Raw genomic sequence first — 21,948 nt, 5'->3', positions numbered from 1 at the left:
CGTTCCCGCCTATTTTTCTTCCCGCGCTTTCCACTGCTTCCTGCCTCCGTCCTCCCGCCATTTTTTCACTATATATATGTAGGCTTGGCCTCCATTTACATATCACATCTAGACTCATATCTGCAAACCTCATCACTCTGTCCCATGGCTTCCATCGTATCTCCAACCCTCCGGGAGGCGGAGGCGCTTTGCGCGTCGAACTACCCCTGCCCGTCGGGCTACCGCGTCCCGACCGGCTGGTTGCTGAGCGTCGGAGGCGTACCGGTCCCTCCTATCCCTCTAGGTGTGGCGCGCGAGATGGCCATCATGAACCACTACTACTTCGAGCTCACGCCAGAGCAGCGGAGGAATCCCCAGTGGCATCCCGACTACAGCCCAACTTGGGAAAGCTTCTTCATCAATCGGCGTGAGAGGGCGCTTGCCAGGCACTAGGAGGGCGGCCCGCCTCCTTCAAACTTCAACGAGGCCGGCCGTCGGCTGTGGTGGCGCGGCCGGACTCTCCAGGGCGTCATGGCCTACCGTGGCCCCCGCCTGCGCTACCCTCAGTCCCAGCCGACGCGTGCTCTCCCGCCGAGGTTCGACTACCGCGACCCCGATGCCAGCGACGATGATGACAGCGACTACGACGACTACAGTGGCGAGTACTATAGGGCTAGGCACGAGTATGACTGAATGACTCGAATAGTCGAATCTGGCCATGTGTCTTAATTAATTTTCAGTTGAGCTCTGTACTTTAATTCCATGTATCTGGCGGGAAACTTTTCTCATCATCAGCATCTGCCACAACGACTTTATTGAAAATACAATTAAAATAGATAAACAACTAGTCTAGTCGATCTACTCATCGTCGGAGGTTGTCTCGGTCCAAATGTTGTCCCACTGAGGGTCGTTGTCGGCCCAAGTTGTATTCGGGTTGTCGAGCTCGAACACGGCGACGGCCCAACGGTGGCGCCTGTTGGACCTGCGATGTCCCCGGAGGTCAGCGAAGAATGTGTCGGTGTTGTCGACGTCGTTGGGGAACTGCGCCCTCCATTGGCGCATCAACTCCTCGTCGTGCTCGCCGATGGTGATCCGTCGCTGCACCTGGCGGTGGCGGCGACGGTCCTCATCGTTGACGAGGCACGGCGTCGGCGCGAGGAACTCCGCCTCCTCTAGCGATTCGACGTCTGGGAAGTTCATGTCGCGCCGTGGCCGCCGAAATCGCCATGCGGCCGCGTCGTAAGCGTGCGCCGCCAGCTCCGGGGTGTTGTACGTGCCGAGGGTGAGCCGGAAGCCACCGACGCGCATCTCGGCGTAGAACGTACCGTTCGGATGCGCTCGGACGCCACGGAAGCCGGACGAGCCACGACGGCGCGGCGGCATCCCAACGACGAATGAACGGAGGTGACGGCGACGTGTGGTTACGCGCGCACGCGGCGCTTTATAGCACATGAAGCGACGCGGCAAGTTTGGCGACAGGTGGCGCGGGGAAGCGGCGGGGCGTGGCACGTGGAAGCGGCATCTACACGTCGCACGCCGGCGGCGGGGCAAGGCACGTGGAAGTGGCGGCGACAGGTGGCGCGGGGAAACGGCGGGGCGTGGCACGTGGAAGAGGCATCTACACGTCGCACGGCGGTGGCGGTGGGGCGAGGCACGTGGAAGCGGCGGCGACACGTGGCACGGGGAAGGGACACGTGGCACGGGGAAGGGACACGTGTGGCACGGCGGCGGCGGTGGCCAGTACATGGCGGTGGCGGTGGTGGCCAGTACACGGTGTTGGCGGCGGTGGCCAGTACATGGCGGTGGCGGTGGCGGTGGTGGCTAGTACACGGCGGTGGTGGTGGCGGCGGTGGCCAGTTCATGGTGGTGACGGTGGTGGCCAGTACACGACGGTGGCGACGGTGGCCTGTACATGGCGGTGGCGGTGGCGGCGGTGGCCAGTACATGGCGGTGGCGGTGGCGGCGGTGGCCAGTACATGGCGGTGGCGGTGGCCAGTACACGGCGGTGGCGGCGGTGGCCAGTACATGGCGGCGGCAGCGGTGGACACGTGTGGCACGACGGTGGCCAGTACGTGGTTTTTTTTATTTGAAATAAGGTGGGAATGAAATTTTAAAAAAAAATTGGTATTTGGTCCCGGTTTATATTACAAACCGGGACTAAAGGCCTATTTTGCTGCGATTCCGCAAAATAGGCCTTTAGTCCCGGTTTGTATTACAAACCGGGACCAAAGGGGCCTTTGGTCCCAGTTTGTAATACGAACCGGGACCAAAGGGGGGCAGTATATAACTGAACACTTCGTCTCCGCGGAGATCAATCCCGCGGATATGAAGCGCACAACGCCGCCAGGCTGCCCAATTGCCGTGCGCCTCCGCCGTCGCCATCGCCTCCGCCATCGCCGTGCGCCTCCGCCGTCGCCGTCGCCACCGCCCCCGTCTCCGCCACCGCGCCCGCCGTCGCCGTCGCCCGAGCCGCGCCCGCGCCCGCCCACCGCCTCCGTCTCCGCCACCGCGCCCGCCGTTGCCCGAGCCATGGCCGCGCCCGCCACCGCCCGCCCCGCCACCTGCCGCCCCGCGGCCGCCTCCTCGCCATCCGTCGCGCCCCCGGCCGCCACCCCCGCCGGTAAGCGCCGGCGCCGCGCCCACCCCCTTCTCCTCTTTTTTTTATTCAATTGTTAGATTAGTTAATTTGTTAGGTTAATTATATAGAAACAATAATAGTTAGAAAAAAAGTTACGTAAATAGTTAGATAATGTTAGTGAAAAATTACGTAAATAGTTAGATAATGTTAGTGAAAAATTACGTAAATAGTTAGATAAAAAAGTTAGATAAATAGTTAGAAAAATTATTTAAAACAATAGTTAGAAAATTAGTTAGTAAAATAGTTAGTTAGTGTTAGTGAAAAATAGTTAGAAATTTCGTGAATAATTAGTTAGTTAGTGTTAGTGAAAAATTAGTTAGTTAGTGTTAGTGTTAGAAAAATAGTTAGTGTTTTTGTAAAAAAAGTTATGAGGGCCGCCGCGCCGTTATGAGGGCCACCGCGCCGGTAACCACTACGCTCGCGATGGCGCCCCCAAAATACGGTAGTGCCGACGCCCCTGCCGGCGCCCCCAAAATAGAGTATGTAGTGCCGGTGCCCCCCAAACGGTAGTGCCGGCGCCGACTAACACAAAAGTAGTGAAATTATTTTTTATTTATGTTAACGTTGGTACATATATATATGATTTGTTTTCGTAGCTACGATGCCGCGACAGCCGCCGCGCCGTGGTCTGACTATTCTAGAGGAGATGCAGCAGGTGGGGGAGGTCCGGGACTGGGCTCCGCCGGGGTGGCACTGGCAGGTCTTAGCTTCCGGGTCGCGCACCTTGGTTCGGAATCCGGGTCCCGTTGTCGACCCGGATATTCTTTGGTGGAGGTCTTATGGGCCACGATCGTTTCAGAGGGAGCCGGCCCCGCCGGAGCAGGTAGCTCAGCGCATTGCAGCGGAGGACGAGCACGTCCGCCGTTACATGTATGCGTTAGACACCATGTATAGGACCGGATGGAGCGTTATGCAGGGATCTCATGTTAGCTATGCTCCCGTGACTGTTCCGTGGCTTTGGGGGTTCACCGGCGCGGCTCAGGACCCGGTCGGCGCGTTATAGGACCCGGTCGGCGCGGTTGAGAGGTTGTAGTATTGATTGATGTATTAGGGTTAAATAAACATGAACCCGATCTATGTATGCATGTAACTGCACTATCTGCTTTCAGCACTATTTTATCGATCCTTAGTTAAGAACTCCATTTTCAGTTTTCTGCATTATCCTTAATTTGATCATATGATGGTTCCTATATATAGCTTGCAAGTCGTTGTAGAAAGCATGGTGGGACAGAGAGATGAAACTCAAGAAAATTTCATGGCTGACCTCATAGCCAACGGTACTCTGGATGATCGCGATGACGACGTTACTCCAGATGATGGCGGTGACGATGTCACCGCAACTTTTTTGAATGACTCCGGTGAGGGAGCGGAGAATATTGAGGAAGAAGATCCTAATGGTGCCGGTGAGGAAGAAGATCATCATAATGGCTCCGGAACCGTAGTTATCACCCAGGTATATAAATTAATTAAGCCACTGTTGATCGACTAGATGCATTAACTAATTAAATTGTACTGACTATGAATTATTTCTTTTTTAGCCCTCCGGATCGAGCACTTCTTCTGTAAAGTCGAAGAAGCGAGGCCCGGCCAAAAAGTTGGACGACAGTGTTAGGCACGACATCACCCATATCTCTAAGGATGGTAAACCGATTGCTCCAGAGAAAAATGCAAAGTCATTTATAGCTCAATGCGGAGTGCTTGTTAGGGACCACGTCCCGATCACCGTTCGAGAATGGAACAAGCCGAAGGGACTAGTGCTGTCTGCAGAGGAAGAAGCTCAAGGTCTTTATATCGATGATGTAGCCAAAGACAGCATTCTGACCAAGCTCATGTCACATTTCAACATAGTACCTCCAGAGGGGGATGCCGCTGAAAAGGCAAAGATGGAGCAGGCCCTCCACGACTTTGCCAAGAAGAAGATGGCCGAACTATTCAAGAACCATAAGAAAAGATTGCGCGGCTTTATCAAGAAAGACAAGACTCCAAACAGTGAGAAGGTAAAAAATCACTGGGACGAATTCGTGGAGTACAGCACGGAGTCAGAAGAATTTAAGAAAAGGTCGGAAACAAATAAGGCAAATACTGCGTTGAAGCTATATCACCAAATTCTGGGTCCAGGTGGATACAGGGCTAACCGTCCTAAGTGGCAGGCAGCTGAGGCGGAACTGACCAGGAAAGGGATCAGATTAGGGACACACGGTTGGATCGAACGGTCGAAGGAGTGGTTCTACGGGATTGGGGGAACGTTGCATCCAGAAACAGGGAAGTGCATCTATAAGAAAGCTCATCTGAAGTTTCCCATTGAAGCCCTGGAACAAGCACATAGGGATGTGGAGGAGGGGAGGTTCCAGCCCAAAAGAGAGAAAGATGAGCTGACACGCGCCCTTGGGAACAAAGAACACGGCGGACGAACACGAGGCACAGAAGGCTCCGTTCCGTGGAAGTATGGCTTTCCTGCGGAAAGGAAGAGATTTCCTGATAAAAGCCATGAGAGGAGAAAGGCAAGGGAAACAGACCGCATAGCGTCCTTAGAGGAGGGTTTTAGCACCATGAATGCCCAATTAACCATGGTAACCCAAGTACTTACATCCCAGATGGCTCAGGGGCAGGCTGTAGATCCTGCATTGCTCAATGCTATCGTCCCCCTGCAATCTCAACAACACCGGAAAAGCAGCGTAGCTTCCACTCAGCAGGTGGATAATGATGATGATTACTAGGTGGTCGAGCCTCCTCGCTACCCCCCCCCCCCGTGGATGATCTCACTGAGAGCCGTCCTTGTGAGCTGCATGTTAAAGTTTTCAACCTATCCTTCAAGGCGGCGGTCGGCATCCTCTTACCTACAAGGTCTTACCATTGCCGTCCGGTCCAAGACGACTTTGCTGTTGTGATGGTGGATGAAGTGTTGAGAGATTATGAGGGGTTGGTGCTTGAGCACCCTGCAGGTGAAGATGGGGAAATCAAAGAACTGGGAGAAGCCCGTAGAACCATCGTGCAATGGCGGAAGGAGAACATTGTGTTTCCAGGTGAGAAGCCACCAAGCAGGCCACCTCGTCCGCCTCCTCCGCCACCTGCGCAGTCTCCTCCGCGTGATGATTCTCCTCTGTGTGATGATGATTCCCCTGTGCATGAGCAGTCTCCTCCGCGTGAAAATACTCCGCCGCCTCCTCGTCGTCGTCAGGAGACTCCGCTGCCTCCACCTAAGCAAAAGAGGAAGCTAACCGCGACACCTCCTACAGCTCCGAAGAGATCATCAACTCCGATGAGGGCACAGACTCCAGAGTTGTTACCACATGAGCAGACTGAAGAGAAAAAGGCGTTTCTTGCACCGAAGAAGATGTTTATTCCACCGCATACAGTGAAGCACTTTGCCGAGACGAGAATGAAGAGACCTGAGCTGAGAGCTGATTATGACCGCTCTCTTGGCCAGTCCTCTAGAGCGAGCAAAGCAAAAAAAGTCGCCCAGCTTGGACAGCAGGACATTCAGGCCATACCCCACTTCGTCGTGCAGCACTATGATGATCCAGAGATGGCATCGATGATCGAACGGGAGGCTAGAGCTCAGGGAGCATCAGTTGAGTATGAAGATTACTATCCAACAGCTCAAGTGGTAAACAAGTATAGATACGGATCTGATCTCGTCAAACCTGGCGAGCTCGCGCGTGTAGGGACTCAGATGCGAAGGTTGCATGAATTGTACCTGAAAGCCTGTCGAAGAGGTGATCGCTACCTCACGGTGTATCTTAGAGATGAGCATTACTTCCGGGGGGGACGAGGAGATAAACCTTGAGTTAGAAGAACTGTTTCAGTTATTCAATCAAGACGCCCTCGACAAAGCTGTCATCAGTTGCTACTGCTTGTAAGTGATTTATTTATGTAATTAAGTCTGTAGCTCAGCTCATTCATTTGCACTAACAATCATCCTCACTATATTCTTTGTGTACGCTATACATTTAATTATGCAGAATGAAGAAGCTCGAATGCAAAAGAGGCAAGCTCCTCGAGCTGGGGTTCATTGACCCAGACATAGTTCATGAAGTTACAGTTCAACAGTACCCCAAGGACACAGAGGACAACATGGTAATGTTTTTAGTGAAGCAAGCAAACAAAGAGGATATATTCTTTCCCTACAACTTCAAGTGAGTGTTATATATAACATATATTATGCTTGTGCAGTTTCCACTTTATTCTCGTAATCATTGAGCTATACTTGTGCAGATTCCACTTTATTCTCCTAATCATTGATCTTCACAAAGGAGTCGTAAATGTCATGGACTCGAAACGTAAAGAACATGCGGAATGGGCGGACATGGCTGACATCCTCCAGAGGTAATTTCAATCAATTTCGTATTGGCATCTTCACTTGTTCTAATTCGACGATATCATCAACTAATCAATAACTCATTTATTCATTATTTTTTGCCGGGCAGGGCTTGGAAACGATTCATCAATACTGTTCCGGGTAAATGGAAACCGGAGCTTACATTTCAAGATTACCCTGTAAGTAATACTATACATATAGTTATGTCTGTGAAACTCTATATATGATATTTACTTTCAATACGATGCTTGATTATTAGTTTGATCGAACTATTTTTTCGTAAAGTGTATGAGGCAGGAACCCGGGAATAACTCATGTGGATACTACGTATGCACCTTCATTCGTGACATGTCCTGTCCCAAGGGTGGGGATGCCCGTATACACCACACTCGTGTACGATAACAAATTTTCACAATTAATCTTAATTAGTACCATCTATTGTATTGAGTTCCATTCATATATATATATATATATATATATATATATATATATATATATATATTGATCTCCTTTTTTAAATATAGATGATACGCCTGCGGGACACTCTCATAACGGAGGATCAAATACGAGCAATTCAAGAGGAAATCACGGGATTCTTTCTTACCGAGGTCATTGCCCCAGGTGGAGAGCACTATGCGAAGGTCATAGATATGGAGCAACTTCGTAGAAGCTAATAGATTTAGTAAAGAGATCCGACTAGCTTTGTATTGTAAATATGCATGCATTACGTGTACTGTTGACGATGTCTATATATTCACGACGATTTTTTGTGGTTTCTTGAATGATATATATGCATTGCTGAAACTCTACCGCGGCAGAGAAACGCTCTGTTTCTCTGCCGCGGCAGAGAAACGCTGCTCCAGCCTAAACCTATGCCGCGGCAGAGAAATAGCAATTCTCTGTCGCGGCAGAGAACCTCCAGGCCCGGTTCGTACCACGAACCGGGACCAAAGGCCATCCACCGCGAGCTCCCTGGCCGCACCACGTGGCGCCGCCTTCAGGCCCGGTGCAATTTTGAACCGGGACTAAAGGGGGGACCCTTTAGTTCCGCCTAATTGGTCCCGGTTTGGAAACCGGGACTGAAGGCCCAAATGGACCGGGCCTATAGCCCCGTTTTCCACTAGTTTGGTGAACCGAAGCCTCTCCACTCTACTACAAGTCCTTGTCAAGAAGAATTTGAAAGCATGGGAAGATTGCATCCCGCATGCGAGTTCCCCTACAACCGCGCCAAGCACTCGACAACAAGGAGAAGTCCCTTCATGGTTGTATATGGGTTCGAACCACCAACGACGATCGACCTACTTCCTCTTCCACTACATGAGCAAGTAAACATGAACATCGACAAGCGAGCCCAATACATGAAGAAACTCCATGAAGATACAAGAGCAACAATAGAGCAACAAGTGTTTCGTCAAGCACCAAAGTCAACATGAAGAATAAGGAGAGGATCTTCAAGGAAGGATACCTAGTGTGGATACACCTTCGCAAAGACCGGTTCCCTCAAGAACGCAACTCCAAGCTCAAGCCCCGAGGCGTGATAACCCACAAGTATAGGGGATCGCAACAGTCTTCGCGGGAAGTAAAACCCAATTTATTGATTCGGCACAAGGGGAGACAAAGAATACTTGAAAGTCTTAACAGCGGGGTTGTCAATTCAGCTGCACCCGGAAACAGACTTGCTCGCAAGGGTTTATCAGTAGTAACAGTTTTATAGCAGTAGCAGTAGTGAAATAACAACAGCAGTGGAATAAAGACAGAAGTAGTGATTATAGTAAACAGCATGATTAAAATATTGTAGGCACAGGGATGGATGACGGGCGTTGCATGGATGAGAGAAACTCATGTAACAATTAAAGCATGGCATTTGCAGATAATAATAAAACGGTGTCCAAGTACTAAGCAATCCATAGGCATGTGTTCCGTATATAGTCTTACGTGCTCGCAATGAGAAACTTGCACAACATTTTTTGTCCTACCAGCCGGTGGCAGCCGGGCCTATAGGGAATCTACTGGAAATTAAGGTACTCCTTTTAATATAGCACCGGAGCAAAGCATTAACACTCCGTGAACACATGTGATCCTCACATCACTGCCTTCCCCTCCGGTTGTCCCAATTTCTGTAACTTTGGGGCCTCGGGTTCCGGACAGCGACATGTGTATACAACTTGTAGGTAAGATCATAAAACAATGCATATCATCATGAAACAATAACATGTTCAGATCTGAGATCATGGCACTCGGGCCCTAGTGACAAGCATTAAGCATAACAAGTTGCAACAATATCATCAAAGTACCAATTACGGACACTAGGCACTATGCCCTAACAATCTTATGCTATTACATTAACAATCTCATCCAATCCCTACCATCCCCTTCAGCCTACAGCGGGGGAATTACTCACACATGGATGGGGGAAACATTGCTGGTCGATGGAGAGGCGTCGGTGATGATGATGGCGATGATCTCCTCCAATTCCTCGTCCCGGCGGAGTGCCAGAACGGAGTTTCTGGTCCCGAGACGGAGTTTCGCGACGGTGGCGGCGTACTGGATGGTTTCTAGCGACTTCGACTTCTCGTCTCGCGTTTTTAGATCGAAACCCTTAAGTAGTCCAGAGGAGGGCGTCAGAGGCCAGCCGAGGGGGCCACACGCTAGGGCGGCGCCCCCCCCCCCCCTCCAGGCCGCACCGGCCTAGTGTCTGGGGGGCCTGGGCCTTCCCCAGGCCTGCCCTTCTGGCTCCGTGATTCTTCTGGAAAAATAGGCCCTTCGACATAAATTCCGGGGATTTTCCTGAAAGTTGAATTTCTGCACAAAACCGAGACACCAGAGCAAGTCTGCTGAAAACAGCGTTAGTCCGTGTTAGTTGTATCCAAAATACACAAGTTAGAGGCAAAACAATATCAAAAGTGTTCGGGAAAGTAGATACGTTTTAGACGTATCAACTCCCCCCAAGCTTAGCTTATTGCTTGTCCTCAAGCAATTCAGTTAACAACTGAGTGCGATAAAAGAACTTTCACGAACACATTTGTTCATATGATGTAAATATTCTCATGATATGGACAAGTACTTAGGCAATTCATAATAAGATACATGCAAATAAGATCATCTAATAGCTATGTCAATCATGGAAAGGTACCAACATATTAACAATAAGCATCATGAATCATGTCTATCAGCAGGATTGCAATGTTCATAAAAAGATATGATAAAGTGGTATCTCGCCTGCCCGTATTTGAACAGCAAAACATAAATGCCCAGGCACCTCTGAAGTTCATGAAAAGACTAGAAATAGAGATTGTCAAAGATAAAAGCATCAAAGTTATACCACAGTCAATCACATTTTGGGACAAGCATATTATACTAAGAATGACAGTTGTGCTCTCAAGAAAGTGCTCAAAGAAAGGATGGTGACACAACATGAAAGTAAAAGATTGACCCTTCGCAGAGGGAAGCAGGGATTAACATGCGCTAGAGCTTTTCATTTTTAAAACAGGAGTAAAATTATTTTGAGAGGTGTTTGTTGTTGTCAACGAATGGTAATGGGTACACCAACTACCTCGCCAACCAGACTTTCAAGAGCGGCTCCCACGAAGGACGTTATTTCTACCAGCAAGGTAGATCATCCCTCTTCTCTTTTGTTTACACACGTACTTTAGTTTTATTACGGGTGACACTCCCCCCAACCTTTGCTTACACAAGCCATGGCGAACCGAATCCTCGGGTGCCTTCCATCAATCTCATACCATGGAGGAGTGTCTATTTGCAAAATTAAGTTGCTTACTGATGAATCAGAGCAAAACGTGTGAAGAGAATTATTAATGAAGTTATTAGTTGGGGCTGGGCACCCCGTTGCCAGCTCTTATTATGCAAGTCTGTCAAAAGTAAATGACAAGGTCGAAAGATAAACACCACATACTTCCTCATGAGCTATAAAACATTAACACAAATTGAGAAGCATTTTGAAGGTTTAAAGGTAGCGCATGAGAATTTACTTGGAATGGTTTGAAATGCCATGCATAGCTATTTATGGTGGACACTTTGGAACAACTTGGTTTTCAGGGGTCTGGAAGCACGAGCAGCATTCCCGCTCAGTACAAGTGAAGGCTAGCAATAGACTGGGGAGCGACAATCAAGAGAGCAGTAACCGTCATAATCATGCTTGCGGCAAAATAAATTAACGGAGGCATAAAAGTGATACAAGAACTCTGAGGCAAAGTAAATCATCAAGGCTTAATTGACTTTTGTTCAGTCATATGCATGCGTGAGCATATGCCAAGTCGATTCGAATGAATTATTTAGAGGAGGATACCACAATGTCATACCTATTTATGAATAAAACAATGCAAGCAAACATCCATGACATGCTACTCATATTAATAAACTGGAGCTAAACATGAGAGATCATGAACTACTAGACTTTCTTAAATGACATATACCTCACATGAACCAACTAAGCATGCTCACATGGATGAGTATATGTACAAAAATGAAAACAAATAGAGTTCATACCAGCCTCTCACCACAGTCGAATTGTCGTAGATCGTCATTATTGCCTTTCACTTGTGTAGCTTGAATAATATGGAATGAAAACCACGCTCCAGCCACCGAAGACCATTGAACTCCAAAATGAACTTTACAAATCCAAAGAAGAACAGAAAATATTTTTGGTGTTTTCGAATTGCAAACAAGAACAAAAGGAAACAAGCAAACAAAGCAAAATCTTTTTGGATTTTCTTATAGCAAACCAACGATAGCAAACAAAGCAAAATAAAAGCAAGAAACCAAAATAAACAAATGGTGAAGAGAAACAACAGAAATATTTTTGGTCTTTTTGTGTTTTAGGAAAGAAACAAAGCAAAAACAAGAAAATGAAAACTAAAAGAGTCACATAAACACAAAGCAGCAGGAATTCGTCAAACTTGACAGCAGTACAGTAATCGATTTTTAAGAAATTCTTACGCTGCCCAAATCGAAAAGTGTTCAACTAATGAAAGTTAGATAACAACCTGGGGAACATGCACAAAAATTGGCTTCGCAAAATAACGTTCTGGCTGTTTTGAGAATTTTTTTTGGTATCAATCCAGAATCTGTTTTCAGGCAGCACTTCCCCAAATATCATCTCCCTCTTATTAGAAAACCACTCCAAGAAGCTAAAAAAGTATATACAAGTATCCAGCAATCATAATATGCAAAGAATGAGTGATGCCGGTATACCTCCCCCCAAGCTTAGGCTTTTGGCTCTTCTTGATCACATTATATCACCCTTCTCTCTCGACCCTTGAAAACTTCTGCCACACCAAGCTTCTCATAAACTTCATTAGAGGGGTTAGTACTCAAAAACTTTAATCCACTTTAGTCCTGTAATGACACATTGCAAGAACTCAATAAAACATTAGCTACAGCTCTCCACGTCTAGAAAGCCTTACTTAAAGTCCACAAGAGACAATGCAAAAACAGAGACAGAATCTGCCAAAACAGAACAGCCAGTAAAGACGAATTTTTTCGAGGTACTTCCGTTGCTCAAATCAGAAAACTCAAAACTAATGAAAGTTGCGTACATATCGGAGGATCACACGTGAATTTTTACAGATTTTTTAGATTCTTCTACAGAGAGAAAAACTCAAATTCGTGACAGCTAAAAATCTGTTCTGCGCAGAAATCCAAATCTAGCATCAAATTTCTATTAGAGACTTTACTTGGCACAATAATGCAATAAAGTAAGGATACAAAGGTATTGCTACAGCGAGTAAAACAAGTGGAGGAAGAAAGAGATGTTGTTTAGCTCCTCTATGCATATAAAAAGTATTTGTTAACAAGGTTCATCAAGTCTTGCCACCAAATAAATTTTACATAGCATAAGAAGAAATAAACCTCCAATCAATCATGTTACCTTGAATTGTATTGATATGGATCCAATCATAATATTTTGATATCCTTCTTTAGGCTCATATATAGGACAATTAATAGTTCCAACTTTGATAGTTCTCACATTAGAAATGGTATTAACTCCACATACTTTATCAATCCTCTTGGGGAAATAAACGGTATGTTCCTTGTCATCGACATTGAAAGTAACTTTTCCTTTATTGCAATCAATAACAGCCCCTGCGGTGTTAAGAAAAGGTCTCCCAAGAATAATAGACATATTATCATCTTCAGGCATTTCCAACACAACAAAATCAGTTAATATCAAGCAGTTATTAGTAACTTGAACAGGAACATCCTCACATATACCAACAGGAATAGCAGTAGATTTATCAGCCATTTGCAAAGATATATCAGTCGGTATCCACTTATCTAAATAAAGTCTCTTGTAAAGAGAAAAATGCATAACACTAACACCCGCTCCCAAATCACATAGAGCAGTTCTAACATAATTGTTCTTGATAGAACAAGGAATGGTTGGTATACCTGGGTCGCCCAACTTTTTTGGAACTTTGCCATTGAAAGAGTAATTAGCAAGCATACTGGAAATCTCCTCATTAGGAATTTTCCTTTTGTTAGAGACAATATATTTCATATACTTTGAATAAGGAGGCAATTTAATAGCATCAGTCAAATGGATTTGCAAGAATAAAGGTTTCATCCAATCGCAAAATTTATTAAAATGTTCTTCTTCCTTTGATTTTAGTTTCTTAGCAGGAAAAGGCATTTGTTTTTGAACCCAAGGTTCTCTTTCATTACCATGTTTCTTAGCAGTAAAATCTTCTTTAGGATACTTTTTATTTTTAGCATGCTTTTCAGGTTCATCTTCAACTTCTTCTTTATCAGAAGCATCATTCTTATCATTATCATTATCATGTTCATTACCACTTTTAGTTTCAGCATCAGAAATAGAAATACTATTAGGATTATTAACAGGTTCAGAGGATTCTACAACATTCTTATGTTTCTTCTTCTTTTTCTTAGAAGGAGCACTAGGTTCAATTCGTTGAGAATCTTGTTCAACTCTTTTGGGATGCCCCTCAGGATATAGAGGATCCTGAGTGGAAACACCGCCTCTAGTTGTTACTTCATAAGCTTGTTTCTCTTTAGAACTATTTTTTAACAAGTCATTTTGCACTTTAGTGAGTTGATCAATTTGAGTTTGAACCATATGAAAATGTTTAACAAGCATCTTAACATCATTGGAGGTTCTCTCCACAATATCATGCAAATTACTAATAGCTTGAGAATTTTCCATTAAATGATTCTCTACTCTCATATTAACTTTTCTTGCTTAACAATATAATTATCAAACTCATCTAAGCATTGAGCAGGAGGATTTGAATACGGAATATCTTCCTTAGTAAAGCGTTGAAGAGAGTTTACCTCAATCATGGATGAAGGGGGAATTATCTTGCATAAATCTTCTATGGGAGGTAAGTTCTTCACATCTTCAGATTTAATACCTTTCTCCTTAAGAGATTTCTTGGCTTCCCTCATATCTTCATCATTTAATTTAATTAAACCCCTCTTCTTCAATACTGGCGTCGGAGTTGGTTCCGGTGTAGTCCAATCATCATGATTCCGGCCTATTTTAGCCAATAATTTTTTAGCTTCGTCTGGAGTTCTTTTCCTGAAAACACAACCAGCACAACTATCCAAATATGCTCTAGACTCAACGGTTAGTCCACTATAAAATATATCAAGTAAATCATGCTTTTCCAAATCATGTCCAGGTCGAGCTCTGATAAGAGAGCAAAATCTTGCCCAAGCTTCAGGCAATTTCTCTCCATCTTCCTGGTCAAAGCTATAAATTTTCTGCAAAGCAGCATGTTGAGCACTAGCAGGAAAGTATTTCCGAAAGAAAACATCAAGCAAATCACCAGGACTATTAATAGAACCAGGAGGCAAACTATTATACCAAGTTTTAGCATCATCCTTTAATGAGAAAGGGAAAATTTTAGCAACAAAATAAGTACGCATCTTAACATCATCAGAAAACAAGCTACTCAAAGTTGAAAGTTCATTCATGTGTTCTACAGCACTTTCTTTTTCAGTACCACAAAAGGGTGTTTTCTCAACAATAGTTATATGAGATAGATCAAGAGAAAAATCATAATCTTTATCCTTAATGTTTATAGGAGATGTGGCAAATTTAGGATCAGGAGACAGTTTATATCTAACAGTATGTTGTGCAAGCAACTTTTTAATTTTTCTTGCATCAGTAGTAGCATTGCATTTATCAATAAAATCATCATCAAGTTCCACATAATCCTCATCAGGATCATCACTAGAATATTCAACAGACTCAGGTGAATTAACAAGGGTAGCAGCATTTTCATTAGGAGTTTCAGTATTTTCAATTTTTCTAGACCTAGCAATTGTAGCATCTAGAAAAGATCCCAACGAACCACTATCATCAAGCACATCAGAAACATCATCAATATTATAAGAATTTTCAGATTCATCAGAAGTACCAGCAAGTGAAGCTTGCGGTGGTGAAACAAGTTGACTTATCACAGAAGGTGAATCAAGAGCAGCAGAGGTACTCAGAGTTGTACCTTTTCTTGTAGTGGATGGTAATATGGCGACTTTAGGATCACGAGATTTAACCATGATGGAGAATTTGCACCGAACAATATCAATCCAAGTGAACTTTCAAATAAAGCTATGCTCCCCGGCAACGGCGCCAGAAAATAGTCTTGATAACCCACAAGTATAGGGGATCGCAACAGTCTTCGCGGGAAGTAAAACCCAATTTATTGATTCGACACAAGGGGAGACAAAGAATACTTGAAAGCCTTAACAGCGGAGTTGTCAATTCAGCTACACCTGGAAACAGACTTGCTCGCAAGAGTTTATCAGTAGTAACAGTTTTATAGCAGTAGCAGTAGTGAAATAACAATAGCAGTGGAATAAAGACAGCAGTAGTGTATATAGTAAACAGCAGGATTAAAATACTGTAGGCACAGGGATGGATGACGGGCGTTGCATGGATGAGAGAAAATCATGTAACAATCAAAGCAGGGCATTTGCAGATAATAATAAAACGGTGTCCAAGTACTAAGCAATCCATAGGCATGTGTTCCGTATATAGTCGTACGTGCTCGCAATGAGAAACTTGCACAACATCTTTTGTCCTACTGGAAATTAAGGTACTCCTTTTAATAGAGCACTGGAGAAAAGCATTAACACTCCGTGAACACATGTGATCCTCACATCACTGCCTTCCCCTCCGGTTGTCCCAATTTCTGTCACTTTGGGGCCTCGGGTTTCGGACAGCGACATGTGTATACAACTTGCAGGTAAGATCATAAAACAATGCATATCATCATGAAACAATAACATGTTCAGATCTGAGATCATGGCACTCGGGCCCTAGTGACAAGCATTAAGCATAACAAGTTGCAACAATATCATCAAAGTACCAATTACGGACATTAGGCACTATGCCCTAACAATCTTATGCTATTACATGACCAATCTCATCCAATCCCTACCATCCCCTTCAGCCTACAGCGGGGGAATTACTCACACATGGATGGGGGAAACATTGCTGGTCGATGGAGAGGCGTCGGTGATGATGATGGCGATGATCTCCTCCAATTCCCTGTCCCGGCGGAGTGCCAGAACGGAGTTTCTGGTCCCGAGACGGAGTTTCGCGACGGTGGCGGCGTACTGGATGGTTTCTGGCGACTTCGACTTCTCGTCTCGCGTTTTTAGATCGAAACCCTTAAGTAGTCCAGAGGAGGGCGTCAGAGGCCAGCCGAGGGGGCCACACGCTAGGGCGGCGCGCCCCCCCTCCAGGTCACGCCGGCCTAGTGTCTGGGGGCCCTGGGCCTTCCCCAGGCCTGCCCTTCTGGCTCCGTGATTCTTCTGGAAAAATAGGCCCTTCGACATAAATTCCGGGGATTTTCCTGAAAGTTGAATTTCTGCACAAAAACGAGACACCAGAGCAATTTTGCTGAAAACAGCGTTAGTCCGTGTTAGTTATATCCAAAATACACAAGTTAGAGGCAAAACAATAGCAAACGTGTTCGGGAAAGTAGATACGTTTTGGAAGTATCAAGGCGATGGTCCATTCAAGGTCCCCAAGCGCATCAACAACAACGTCTACGTCATCAACATACCAACGTCCAAGTACTTGGTGAGCAACACATTCAATGTGTCGGACCTCTCACCCTATCATGAAGATGAGGAGAACATAGAGTCGAGGAAGAATCTTTCGCAAGGGGGGGACATGATACGGGGTGGCTTTTGGACACCTCCTCCTCAAGACCGACAAGCCCTCCTCGTGGCCCAATGACACGAGCTCGGCCCAAAGCACTACATCGAGAGGTCAATTCGCTCCTCTCTATGTAAACTTTCAACACACCTTTGAATGGCATGCTACTTCATTCCGAGACCCTTTGTGTGACCAGGTACGAACCTCGAGAAGAAGGCATGGAGGGGCGCTCAGGAAAGGACCACGAGAGGGAAGAAGGACAACATCATCACCCGTTGATGATCAAGGGCGCCGAAGGGACAACACTACCGCCTGGAGCAGCAGCACTGCCGCCTGATGCCCCGGCACTACCGCCAGGAGCAGCGGCACTACCGCGCCACTCAACGGCACTGCCGCCGGATGCCACGGCACTACCACCAGGAGGAGAAACCACCGCCAGGAGCAGCGGTACTGCCGCCAGACGCAGCGGCACTGCCGCCCCAGGGGCCGGCACTACTGCCCGCATGCCCAGGTCGACGCCAGGCCAGCACAGCCGCTTGTGAAGACCGGCACTACCGCCGCCCCAAGCCAACATTGAATCTGGACCGCCCATCTGTCCATCTGTGGCCCTGTTTATTTGTACCAGATTACCAAACTACCCCTGCTCGACTCTGAGACTATAAGTACCTCCCCACCAGCTCCTCTCTAGGGTTAGACTTGTTTTGAGATGATATGAGCTTTGCTCCTCCCCCATGGGAAAACCTTCTAGAGATGAATCTATGAAGTGTATCAAGGATCTTCTGAGTGATTGGTCTCTTCCATTCTAGGGATTCTAGTATTTGTGGATCTTTTGCTTTTACAATTCTATCTATTTGCACTCTTTGCCTCTCAGGCCCGAGCGGGGGAGTGCCAATTGTGCAGCCGCACAGGGCCCAATTTTTTGCAGGGCCCCAAATTTTGTATAGGCCTATGTATATTGAGCTATAGAAAAATCAAAACTGACTTGGATGATTGGTCTAACCTTGGAAGTTTGGAACGTAAATGGCCCAAAACGGCCGGACTTCTTGGCTCCTGTCACGGCCTCACGGGACTGAGAAAGTAATGATTCGATCATTGATTTGACGCAGCGACCAAGCGATGCCACACGCCCCGACGCGTCACTGCGTCAGTTCGTCTGCCGGCTCGCCGCCTCTTTCCGCGGCGCTGTTGCCGAGTCTTTGGCACGATTTAGATCGATCCCATTGATCATCCACAGGTGCAGCGATCCTTTCTCGGACATGTCTCTGTTCTGCTATTTTTTGCCCGATTTTTCTCTATTAGGTGCCCTTTAGCCCTACGCGGGGCTCTGCGAATGTTCTTCAATCTCATTTCCCAAATTTATTAAATTGTATTGCATATAGAGTATTGTTGACCATTTCTGTGATGGTTCGGTTCCATCGGCAGAATGAAGCCTTTCTAAATTGAAGCTATTGAAGTTCTATATACCTACTACAATGATCGAACAAAAGCTCAACGATTTGGTCACAATAGCAATTGAGAGGGAATTGTTGGAGAAGATTGATTATGAGGATATTATTGAAGATTTCATTTCGAAGAATCCTCAAAAAATGATGTTCAAATAAATTTAATTCAACCAGGAGTTTAGTAGGTATCTTTTTTGATATATCTAATTTCCATGTAAGATACTCAGGGATGCATGTTATATTTGTTAAAAATTCAAATTTTGTAGTGCTATAGGGCCCCATTTTAGAGTTTCGCTCAGGGTCCCGAATTTTGCCGGCTCGGTGCTGTGCCTCTTTGGAACTCTTCCAATTGCTTGCCAATCTTTTGTGAGGGATTCTACTCCTTGTGAGTCTGTACCTTGCAATTCCATTGGGTTGGTGTATCGGGCCAACGAAAAACAACCGATTGTGCGTGTGTGTGTTGCGTTTGTATCTCCGATCCCCTCCGCTCCCCAATCGTGTTCTTCGTGTTTTTCGCACCGTCTCCAAATCCGTGAAGATCAGCCTCCCCTAGGGCTCAGCCCTTATCACATGGTGTACTAGTTCCATGCACACACGTCATACTGTTCCGTCGCTTGTCCAAGAAGTAACTCGCTCGATCACCTTTTGGTAATTTGCACTGACGTCTCTGGTCCTACCATTCTTTTGTCATACGGAGTATCTTATAAGAAGATATAGCTGCAAAAGGTATTCGTGTAGCTGTACATAATTTTCAGCTAGTAACGGAAATGTACAAAATATGCATACATTTGTATATTATATGCTTATATATGTGTCAACTTAACACTACGAGCGATTTCTTGCGTCCATGTGTACAAAATTTGGTGTGACTACACCTCGTGGAACCTCTCGGAAAATGGTGAATACACCACGACTTATTACAGTGCGTAATTTTTTGGCGCCACCCTCACAAGGATGAGCAAGTTAGTTTGGAAGTCTTGGGTGCCCCCAAAGATCAAATTCTTCGCATGGTTGGCCATCTAAAATAGGCTATGGACAGCGGATCGTCTTGGGAAAAGAGGAAGAAATAATTATAGTCTTTGTACACTTTGTAAACAAACTCAGGAGACGACGGCACACATATTCTCTCATTCTCATTTCTTCAAAGGACTGGGAATGGTGAAGGAGTGGCTCGGTGTCTCTCCTATTCGAACTCAAGATTGAGCGACAGACTTCTCTATTAGACATTGGTGGACTATGATGTCATGCAAGCCGAATCCAAACCGAAAGGCTATGGCTTCCTTTACTATGCTTGTGAGTTGAACTATTTGAAAAGAGCGAAACGGAAGGATCTTCAACAACGAAGCCGTGCCACCAACTATTGTTCTCAAGATCATTAAAAGTGAGGCTGAGGTTTGGATCGCCGCGGGGACCAACCAGTTGAGTTTTGTAGATGACAGGAGAGTAATCCGCATAGGTCTTTTTTAGTTCTTGTTTAAACTATTGTTATGACTCTTTTCCTTAATTAATGAACGGTGGCAAACCTTTTGCCACCTCATTAATTTTTTTTGGCATGACTGATGCATGTATCTTTGCTTAGTAAATTATACTAATTGCGCTCAGAGACTGGAGTTGTTTCTGTAGGAGCTCCAGTACGCGCGGCGCTGGGCTTCGGTTCGTGCAGGTCGTGTCGAAAATAGGGTTTTTGGACCAGGTAGGTGACAGTGAGCAGAAGCTCCGCGCCGCCAGCTTATGGGAAGTGCCGCACCGCTGGCTCAACCTCTTCCTTCCACGCTCTCGCGTCCCTGACTTCGCCGGCGGCGTCTTCCACGACATCCTCCGCTAAGGTATCACGGGTGCCTCCAACCCTGATCTCATCTACCCCATGAACCTGAACTTTTTTTTTTTTTGCGAATATGAACCTGAACAGGTGGGACAGCGGTGTCCCCGGAGGACGAGGAGGTGATCTAAGCGGTCGTCGGTGCCAGCGTCGTCAGGAGGTGGGCAGCTGTTGAAGCGGCTGGACGAACAGAACGACGAGATCATGCGAATCTGCCAGGAGACCGAGATAGCGTGGTCGTACTACCCCGATCAGTCTGGCTGTGACCTGTGAGAAGAAGACCTCCGGTCCAAACAAATGGGCCAGATTTGTCGAGAGGAAGCGAAGTATATATGAATCCCAAGGCGATCATGTCCCGTGGCCAGAGAATTTTCACATCCCCACTGCCACTGGCTTGATCGATGCGGACAACATATATAGCTAGTCACCATGCATGCAAGGGATTCACATGGATGTTCGTCATGATATGAACGGCGTGCATGGTCCCGACCGGAGAATCGATAGATACATGCATATCGTACACATGCATATATAAATGTGCAGGAAACGATGCAAGGGAAACGATTCACATTCAATTTGCGCCACACGTGCGGTGCGACGTAGTAGATTATTAGTAAAATGTTTAGTTATGGTGCAGCTATTGCATGTTATGTAATTATTTGGTCATGCAATCATGGATTGGGTATGTGATGGTAGTACATAAATGTGTAAATGTATTTGGTTTGAATGATTAATAAAGTATATATATCCACTATAAGGGCTTTGCGTAAACGAGCAGTAGCTACTTCTTCTGTTCCATGTTTATTGTCGTTATTTCAGTTAAAATTTGAACTAATACCACGATGATTACGAAACGGAGATAATTGATATATGTTAGGATATTAAGAAATTTTTGAGTAAGTTCAATTACTGAGATCAACATGAAATAAACAGTAGCCAACTTAACCAGATGTATTAGACTAAACACATCTAACAGATGGAGCAAGTAGCAGTGCAAGGAAAGAGAGAGAAAACACATAGGTAAGGCCTAAGAAGGCCATCACCGTGGCATCTCCATTGTTGATGTTCGATGCCGACGAGAATGTAAGTAGGCAAGGAAGATCTTGAATGGAGGCGAGGAGTCGCGCTGAGACGCTCCCCAAAAATCTTATCACCCATCTCCCGGTGCAGGATCTCAATGGGCAAAGTTTTGGGAGGCCTTCTCTACCGCATGGCCGTGCACACGGTTACCGGGATGAGGAAGACTTGAGGGCGGCGCTAGAAAAGGAACTATGGGCGAGAGAGACAGAGAAGAGTGGGCGGTCGTGTTGATTTGTTCCGTCTCTCGGTGTAGCATGGGGAGGTACTTGGCTGACTGAACCAACACGCGTCGGAGGAAAAAAACTTTGGAAGATGGATACGCATCAAGCATGCATACGAGCATTGACACGCATATGCCTAGCTGGTGCACCGAGCAAAAAAGAATAGTCTTATACAAAACCAGTTTCGAACTCAAACGAAATGCAACGGGTGGGCGACGCAAGGCGGGTGACGGAGGAGAGAAGGAAGAGGAGTGTGCATGAACTCTTTCTCTTTTGTCTTCTCACTCATTAATGGCAGTGGAAG

General features: G+C 46.0%; 1 pseudogene; it reads left to right on the top strand.

Moving 5' to 3' along the window:
- The first annotated feature begins 2,508 nt into the window (after positions 1-2,508).
- Positions 2,509-20,741, top strand: LOC127339467 (cytokinin dehydrogenase 2-like; annotated as a pseudogene).
- The last annotated feature ends 1,207 nt before the right edge of the window (positions 20,742-21,948 follow it).

The sequence above is a fragment of the Lolium perenne genome, chromosome 3 (genome assembly GCF_019359855.2).
Source record: "Lolium perenne isolate Kyuss_39 chromosome 3, Kyuss_2.0, whole genome shotgun sequence".
NCBI classification, from domain to species: domain Eukaryota; kingdom Viridiplantae; phylum Streptophyta; class Magnoliopsida; order Poales; family Poaceae; genus Lolium; species Lolium perenne.
Note: the sequence above shows the minus strand (reverse complement) of the source record. Positions and strands in the feature narration are given on the sequence as shown.